This window comes from Trematomus bernacchii, unplaced genomic scaffold (genome assembly GCF_902827165.1).
Source record: "Trematomus bernacchii unplaced genomic scaffold, fTreBer1.1, whole genome shotgun sequence".
Lineage (NCBI taxonomy): Eukaryota > Metazoa > Chordata > Actinopteri > Perciformes > Nototheniidae > Trematomus > Trematomus bernacchii.
The window spans coordinates 7,244,619-7,252,993 of NW_022988098.1; positions in this window are offsets into that span (position 1 = coordinate 7,244,619).

Sequence of the window (8,375 nt, forward strand, 5' to 3'; positions counted from 1 at the left end):
CTGCTGTAATTCAATGCAATCCCTCCCCGTCGAGGCAAGCACTGTAATTCTCGAGGGGGCCGTGCGGCAGAGTTTCAGTTAGGTTTTCTTTCGCCAGTCAAGATGTCCGTTAAAGTTTCAATCTTCCGGACAAAATTTGAAAAGTGACGGTCAAAGGTCTTCTTTGTTATTTTTGTAGCTTTAAAACAAATGAATAACGACTCTATAGGCCTATAATAATATATTAAAACACGGAGGACGGAGATCTTTTTTTCTCCCCCTCTTCTGACTTGATCAGAGCATGCTCCCCTCTCCTGCAGGGGGGCGTCACGCGTGGACGTGGTGAGCTGCAGCTCACAGAATCAGCCCCCTGCAAAAACAGGGCTGGAGAACAGCAAATAGAGCGAAATGAGGCATGGCTAAAATGCATTATCTGTTTGGTATTTTGAAAACAGAAACGTATAAATATACCTTATATAGGTATGGCCCTACAATATATCATTTAAATATAGCATGATAGGTCCACTTTAAGGTAAAAACAAGTAACATGTAATAATGTAATGTATTCCAAAATATGAATTAACATTTCATAAATAGAACAATGAAGTAACCCTGACAGTTTTTCATACACACAAATATTGTTGCACATGTTGAAATAGAAATGCAGATCCCCAGACTTTAGGTTGTGTCTGACCTTTAGAAGACATCCCAGAGAGTGTCCATAGCAACTCTAATCTCCAATTACTCAGAGGCTAATTAAGATGTCTTCATCAGTTTTGAACCTTTGTATGTTTTATTTCCTACATGTAGAGATCCAACTTGAGTCTAAAATAAGCAGCATTTCTTAATAATTAAGCTTGTGCAATCATAATTGTATCAACTGTAGTGTGTTAGATATAATAAGATTTGTCAGGTTCATGTTGAAAGATGCCAGAAGGGAGATGTGCTTTTCCTGGACTGACAACACGAGGGAGGAAATAAATAAGCTGCTACTGTTGGGGAAATATTTTCCAAGGCCCCTAACTTTGACCCAGTTTATCAGTTCATACTGTCCTGACTGAGCACACGCACCTGTAACCTTGGCTGCTGTGCTCTCAGTGTTTTGTCTCCCTGTTCCTGCCTGTTGGCGTCAGCTGATAGAGGTGTTATGATTCTATCTTGTTCTGCACAATGTTGATTATTCTCTCTGAACTAGCTAAATACATGGGTCTGGGGTAGAGTTCTTCAGAATTGACGTGGCAACTCTACCGTGAAGTCAGAACCTCTGGCTCTTGGACTTGTTTTGTGAATTCTCCGGCCGAAGCTCCTAATAAACCATCAGTGTTTGAAAAAGCTCCAGCTCTACCCCGTGTCTCCTTCCTGAGTCGGTGACTCCCACTGCATTGCTACACAGAAGTTTTCCCCCACAGCTACAGAAGTGAAGCATTAATTGAGGCATATAGCTTAAAAGTGACAAAAGGAACAACGACAGGTGCTTCACGTTGGGATCCTATACTTGACTTTATTAACGTCCGTTCTCTCCAGCGCTCTGTCTTTTAACCTCTTTTTCTTTTCTTTACTCATGAATCCCAAGTTTTGTGCTCTCCACAAATATAAAAATAAATATTCAAAAAGTATTCCATGAAGTTTTCTGATGGAGAAAACTAATGTTTGTTTACAGCTGACATTCAACGGACCAGACTTCTTTCTGCAGGTGATGTGACTTCCCACACCCCTTAGCAACGGTCTGTTCTCCTTAGCAATCGTCTGTTAGCAAAACATAGAAGACTTCTGAAATGTCCAAATTGACCAATCAGAATCAAGTATTCAACTGGGCAGTGAAATGAAGTGAAACATCTCCTGTACAGAACAAAGATGTTGGAAATTCTATAATAATATGCAAATGGAAAAGAGAAACTACAAATCATGACTCTTGTTTTAGCACACACACGCACACACACGCACACACACACACGTACGCACGCACGCACTCACGCACGCACGCACTCACGCACGCACACACGCACGCACGCACACACACACACACACACACACACACACACACACACACACACACACACACACACACACACACACACACACACACACACACACACACACACACACACACACACACACACACACACACACACAGTGAACAGGGCACAGCCTGGCCTGAACATTCTCAAGTGTGATTACATTGCCCTTGTCCTTCAGTGGTAAGTCTCTCCCTTTCTCTCCCTTTATCTCCCTTTCTCTCCCTTTCTCTATCTTTCTCTCCCTTTCTCTCACTTTCTCTCCCTTTTTCTCTGCATGAGCACACAGCATAACAGAAAATTAAAATACATCCTGGGGAGCTGTTGGCACAAGGAGGCTGTTTCATATTTAATAAGCAAACATCGTGCTCTCTTTCTCTTTACATCTGTAATTCCTTTTGTTCAGATAACCCTCACAGTGGCAGGCATGACATAACAAACATCACATCATCTCAGCTTTTTACCAAAAACTGTAAAGGACACACAACATATTCATAATGCAGCACACTGGTCGTGCAATGATCCCGACGCAGCGTCCATAAATGCCCTATTTTTAATAATTGTCTTTCTCCGACAACATATGAAACTAATTAGTTTGCAAATGAGTTTGTTTCTCACGGATAACATATGGCACTACTTAATTTTCCTCATGCAGTAATTTGTGTGTTCTCTGATGTCTTAATGATGTGGGCGCAGAAGCAACCTTTAGCGACAGGAAAAATAAATTCATAAGAAATATATCAAATTAAATTATTTGGTGTAATACTGTATGTGTTTACACGATACACAATGTTTATGATTTACTCTGAAGTCGCAGTCAGGAACCTCTAACAGTTAAAAAGAAGGAAGAAACAACATACCAGGTGGGCATCATTAGACACATTATTTATTAAGCTACTCAGAATCACAGCGGGGTCACTAGTTTAGCATTATCATATCCCGTAGTGATGTTTGTGCAAACTGAACCTTAAACCTAATGTGGACAGCATGTTCAGATACAGATTACTTTATTGTCCATTGAATTTTACATTAAAGGTACATTTGGCACCAGCAAACAACATTATACACAACACTTATGCATCTTAAAGTCTATAAATTGCAGTTATAATTAAAAGTGGATTATTCTTTCACTCTCTCTTATTGTATACACAGTACATATACACACATGCAGAGGACCTAAACACATGAGGTCTGAAGACTCACATGCACGTGCCTTTTTTGTCATGGAGAGATGCCAAACTTCTGGTGTGTGAACTGGCACCTCTACTACAACATATATTAGGGCTGTCAGTCGATTAAAATAGTTAATCGCGATTAATCGCAAATTAATCGCACATTTTTTATCTGTTCTAAATGTACCTTAGATGGATATTTTTCAAGTTTGTAATACTCTTATCAACATATGAGTGGACAAATATGCTTTATATGTTTGTTTACTATCATTTGAACAATGACAAATAATCTCATGAATATTAAACACAACAACCTCTGACATTACAAATATTCACCTCAATTCAACCTGGAACCTCTCATACAATAATACAATACAAAGTGTGTGTGTGTGTGTGTGTGTGTGTGTGTGTGTGTGTGTGTGTGTGTGTGTGTGTGTGTGTGTGTGTGTGTGTGTGAGAATGTGGAGACACTGTGATGGATCGTTGGAGCTATGTGCAGCTCAAGGCATATATGCTCGAACGGGAGCTGCCTGGACGCTGCAATCATGTTGCGCGCACTATCCGTGCTGAGTGTGCTGACTTTTCGTACAATGTCCCACTGTCTGGCTACCTGCATAAAGTCAAGTGCTAACGGGAACTCTGATATACATGTATATATATACATATACAGTTTAGTTGCTTTAGTTGGGGAAGACTTTTATAGTCTATGGCTATGACGCCCATAATGCTAAACGGGAGCAAATGTTAAAAGGCCAATTATCCCAGTGTTGGCCGCCGGAGTCCGCCGCCAGAGCTAACGGAGCCGCAGGGGGCTAGATCCGGCCGGCGTCCCGGCGGCGGAGTCCGGCGTTATAACTGGAGATCAAGGAATGCAGCGAAATGCGGACTTGGTTCACCTGCAGCCTGCGGTAGTATTAGCTAAAGAAATTATGTTGAACAAGGCTTATTAAGCTGAACATCGCCACAATTGTTCTGCTATGTATCGGTACTTATTTTATTTTATTAACGTGTAAATGACAAGCATTAAGAATAACAAAAAATAGCTAATTCTCTTGCAGATTGTCTCGTTTGATTATGAATGTTATGTTGATATAGTGGAACTACACTGTTTTATCAAAACCAAAGTGCCACGCAGTAACTTGGTATGCATGTATTTCAGCAGGAAATGTGCAACGTAGATGACATTTACCAACACAGACAGACACATTTTTACATTTCAGCATTGCATCACTAATTTAAGTTCTAAGTTATAATTTTAGCATGTTAGCCTAGCTTGGTAGCCTCAGCTAAATCGGGAGCTTGGAGCCCCGCCTTGTGTTTCAGCAGCAGGTCCCTCCTCGGCTCCGCCTCTTTGCCCTTATTTAGATCAGGCTGGAGCAGGTGGGAGTTACGACCCGTCCACACGGCAGCGTGCGTTGAAGCTGCAACGCTTCTGCCCATTCACTTTGAATGGGGTGACGTCACGTTTCGCCGAACTGCATTGTGGGAGCGAAGCGTAGCTTCAGAAGCGTTGCTCGCTGCAAAAGTTGAGCAATATTCAACTTTTGAAGCTTCAGCGGAAGCGTCAGCCAATCTAATCATATGCCAGTACAAGCTCTAGCCAATCAAACCGCGTGCTTGTGTGTCCGGGGCGGGAGATTCATGTGATTGGTTGTTGGTCGAGTTTCAGCCCCCCCCGCCGGCAAGCTTCAACGCACGCCGCCGCGTGGACGGGCCGTTAGACTCTGACGTCACTGTCGAGCCGTTAGTGGCCGACACTGCCTACTTTAGGCTTCTCAGCAACTCTGCAGAATCCTATGGGTGACGTCACGGACACTACGTCCATTTATATATACAGTCTTTGATATTATATAAAGAGGCAAGTACACATCCATTATAAGAAATAAGTATCAGCATTATCGATAAAATAAGTAAACATGTAAAAACTATACGGTAGCGATAAGTAACACAATGATTTGATTGTAAAAAATGAACATAACACAGTCACTTTCAACAGTGGTGTTACAGCCTCAGTGGTGAAGTAGCAGCTGGTAATAACTATAATACATAGTACACATCATATATTGTACATTGTAGTGTAAAAGTCATTCAAATAGAAGAAGTGAGAGCCAATGTCAGAAGGTCTTTCAATAATTAACAGCATATAACAGGATATTCCCATCCGCTTGCTACAGTATAGGCACAGTATATATGCCTTTAGTCGTTTATACACAACTGTTTCTATGAGACTACTGAGAGAGAACACACACACACACACACACACACACACACACACACACACACACACACACACACACACACACACCACACACACACACACACACACACACACACACACACACACACAAACAGCAAACAGATGGGGGGTGTTTCCCGATTTGGATTGAAGAGCGCAGTGAGATATACGGAGCGATTCAGAAAAGTTGTGCTCTCAGCAGGAGGAAGAAACACCTCCTCTCCCCCTGCAGAAACCTCTATATTATATAAATATTCTCATTCTGCAGCTGCACCACCTTCGACACAGACAGTTATTTATAGCAACACGGCTCTCATCTGCATCTCTGCTTTTTGCTTTGGCTCTGGGAGAAATTAAACCGGCAAATGTGTAGGTAGTCACTGGAAAAAGATAATGCTTCAAAAATGTCATGTCAATAACCTGCTTAAAAAACTGAGGGTTAGACTAGATTTCTTCTACAGGAACAAGTCCTGTTTCTCGCTTGAGGCCAAAAAAAGGCTAGTCACTGTGACCTTTTTACCTGTGCTGGACTATGGTGATTTGATTGATATGAATGCACCTGCAAATTGCCTGGTCAAGTTAGATGCTGCGTATCACAGTGCACTGAGATTTGTGACAAACTGTAAAGCATTAACTCATCACTGTACCCTGTATGCAAGGGCTGGTTTGCCTTCGCTAACTGTACGGAGGCTCAGTCACTGGTACATTTTTATATACAAAGCCATGTTAGGGAAACTTCCATCCTACATCTGCTCCCTGATCTCACGGCGAATTGTAAGTGGCTACTGCCTGAGATCGCATGCTGTGGTTTTATTAAATGTGCCAACTGCTAGGACTGTCTTAGGGAAGATAGCATTTAGATGCGCAGCTCCACTGTCTTGGAATAGTCTGCAATTGAAATGGAAACTGAGCAATCTGGTGCCACTAAATGTTTTTAAAGCTCGGTTGGATGCTACTCAATCGGAAGCTGTTGGTACCTGTGCATGTGGATAGTTATGTAAATTGTAATCCCTGTAATGATACTGTATGATGTCCTTTTTGTTGTTCTGTTTATGTTTTTATGTTTCATGTGGAACCTACTTGAGCAGGTCTCCATTGAAAAAGAGATCAATGATCTCAATGGGATACACCTGGATAAATAAAGGTTTGAAATGAAATGAAATGAAAAAAACACTTCAAATAAATAATGAAAAAAGGTGTTTTCGCTTGTAATAAGTACAAATATCTGCCAGTAGAACAAGTAAAAATGTCCTTGATAAGATTTCTTGAAATAAGATGGGATATTTAGAAGAATCGGATCTAGTAATGAGCTACTTTGAACTTTATTTGAACAGAATCAGGAAAACGTAAGCCAGATATGCTCAAAAGTGTTCTGTCTTCTGATGTCAGTTGGTGATTTTCCAATAAAAATGTTTTTAAATGTTTTTTTAATCTGAGATACAACTCAAAATAAGATGTTTTCAAGCATCTTTGACTCAACAAGATAAGATGCATTGCCTAAAAACAAGACCCTATATATCACTGCTTTGCTATGTCTTAAGTTATTATTAGGTCTTATATCAAGTGTAAAGACATCTTCTGACTAGATATTAGACAAATATGTCCACAGTATTCACTGTGACATGTGTAATATGTAATGTAAAGCGCTTTGAGCACTTGGAAAAGCGTTCTAATCAAAATGTAATTAATTATTATCCTTAGGCAAGACACTGAACCCTGAGTTGCTCCCAATGGCCGACAATGTGAATGTTAGCTTCCCTAGATCAAGTGGTACTGCTCTGCATGAATGAGGTGTGAAAGGGGGAATGAATCAGTATGTAAAGCGCTCTGAGGGGCCGTAAAGACTGGATAAAGATATATATGAACAGTCCATTTGCATCGCCCTTTTACACTTTACTGATTTATTCAAATATAATGTTTCATTCACCACCACAGCATGCACACTGCTTCACCATGAGCAGCAATCTTGACCTGCTGGCTGTCCCTGGTTACAGTTGCTATGATTGGACAATGGATGTTCAATTAGTGGTTCGGCTAGTCTGTTACAAAAGACCTCATCTGATTAGTATGGGGAAATGTTACCTGCATGATTACTGCTGTTGTGTTTTTGAGTTATTAATTTACGGTATGTATTTTAGGTGTTATAATCAGTGTTATTTTACATTTGGGCCAATACCAGAGTCTTTATTATACATATATATATATATATATTTATTATGTTCCTCCAACTATAAAGGATTAGTAATCACTTTGTAATTAGGCATGTGTGTTTGTGTGAAAGCCCACATCATTGATGTCATGTCAATTTTCATAATGTGATGCAGTCCTGGCTTTAGAGACACGGAGATGAAAGAAGACTGAGAGTCTGGACCCAGACAGATGGCTGCAAAGAGAGGGAACAAAGAGTGGTTAATAATTAGTTAAAAGAAGGCCAGTAGATTGGATCCACTGATTTTTCATATGTTGAAACAGTTGCATACTTTGAGTTTGTGAGAAGATGAAAGGCTGCTTATCTGCCACTGTGGACTCCTGACAGAGAAAGACAGATGGATAGAAAGATAAATGAATGCAACACAGTTAGACAGACAACACAAGACACCATGCACTTGTACATATTCTCAATTCATGTCATGAACCCGGCCGATGTTTTGGACTCAAATGCAAGACCTGGCACAAAAGTAAAACAATCACAAGTCTTTAAAGGTCCCCTATCATCCTCTTTTTCAACAATATATGGTTGGTGATTGGCTAATGGTTACACAAGCCAAAAAAACGTATTCATGTACAAAATGTTCAGATGAATGTTCAGAAAAGGCTCTGAAACGACACAAAAGTACAAAATAAAACAGGAAGTCTAATGACAAGACTAGACATACAGTAAGTGACTGTAACTGTTTAAAGTGAACAATGACTTACCATAACTAACTACATCTAAACATGGAATATAAACTCAACTGAAACATAAACCTGATA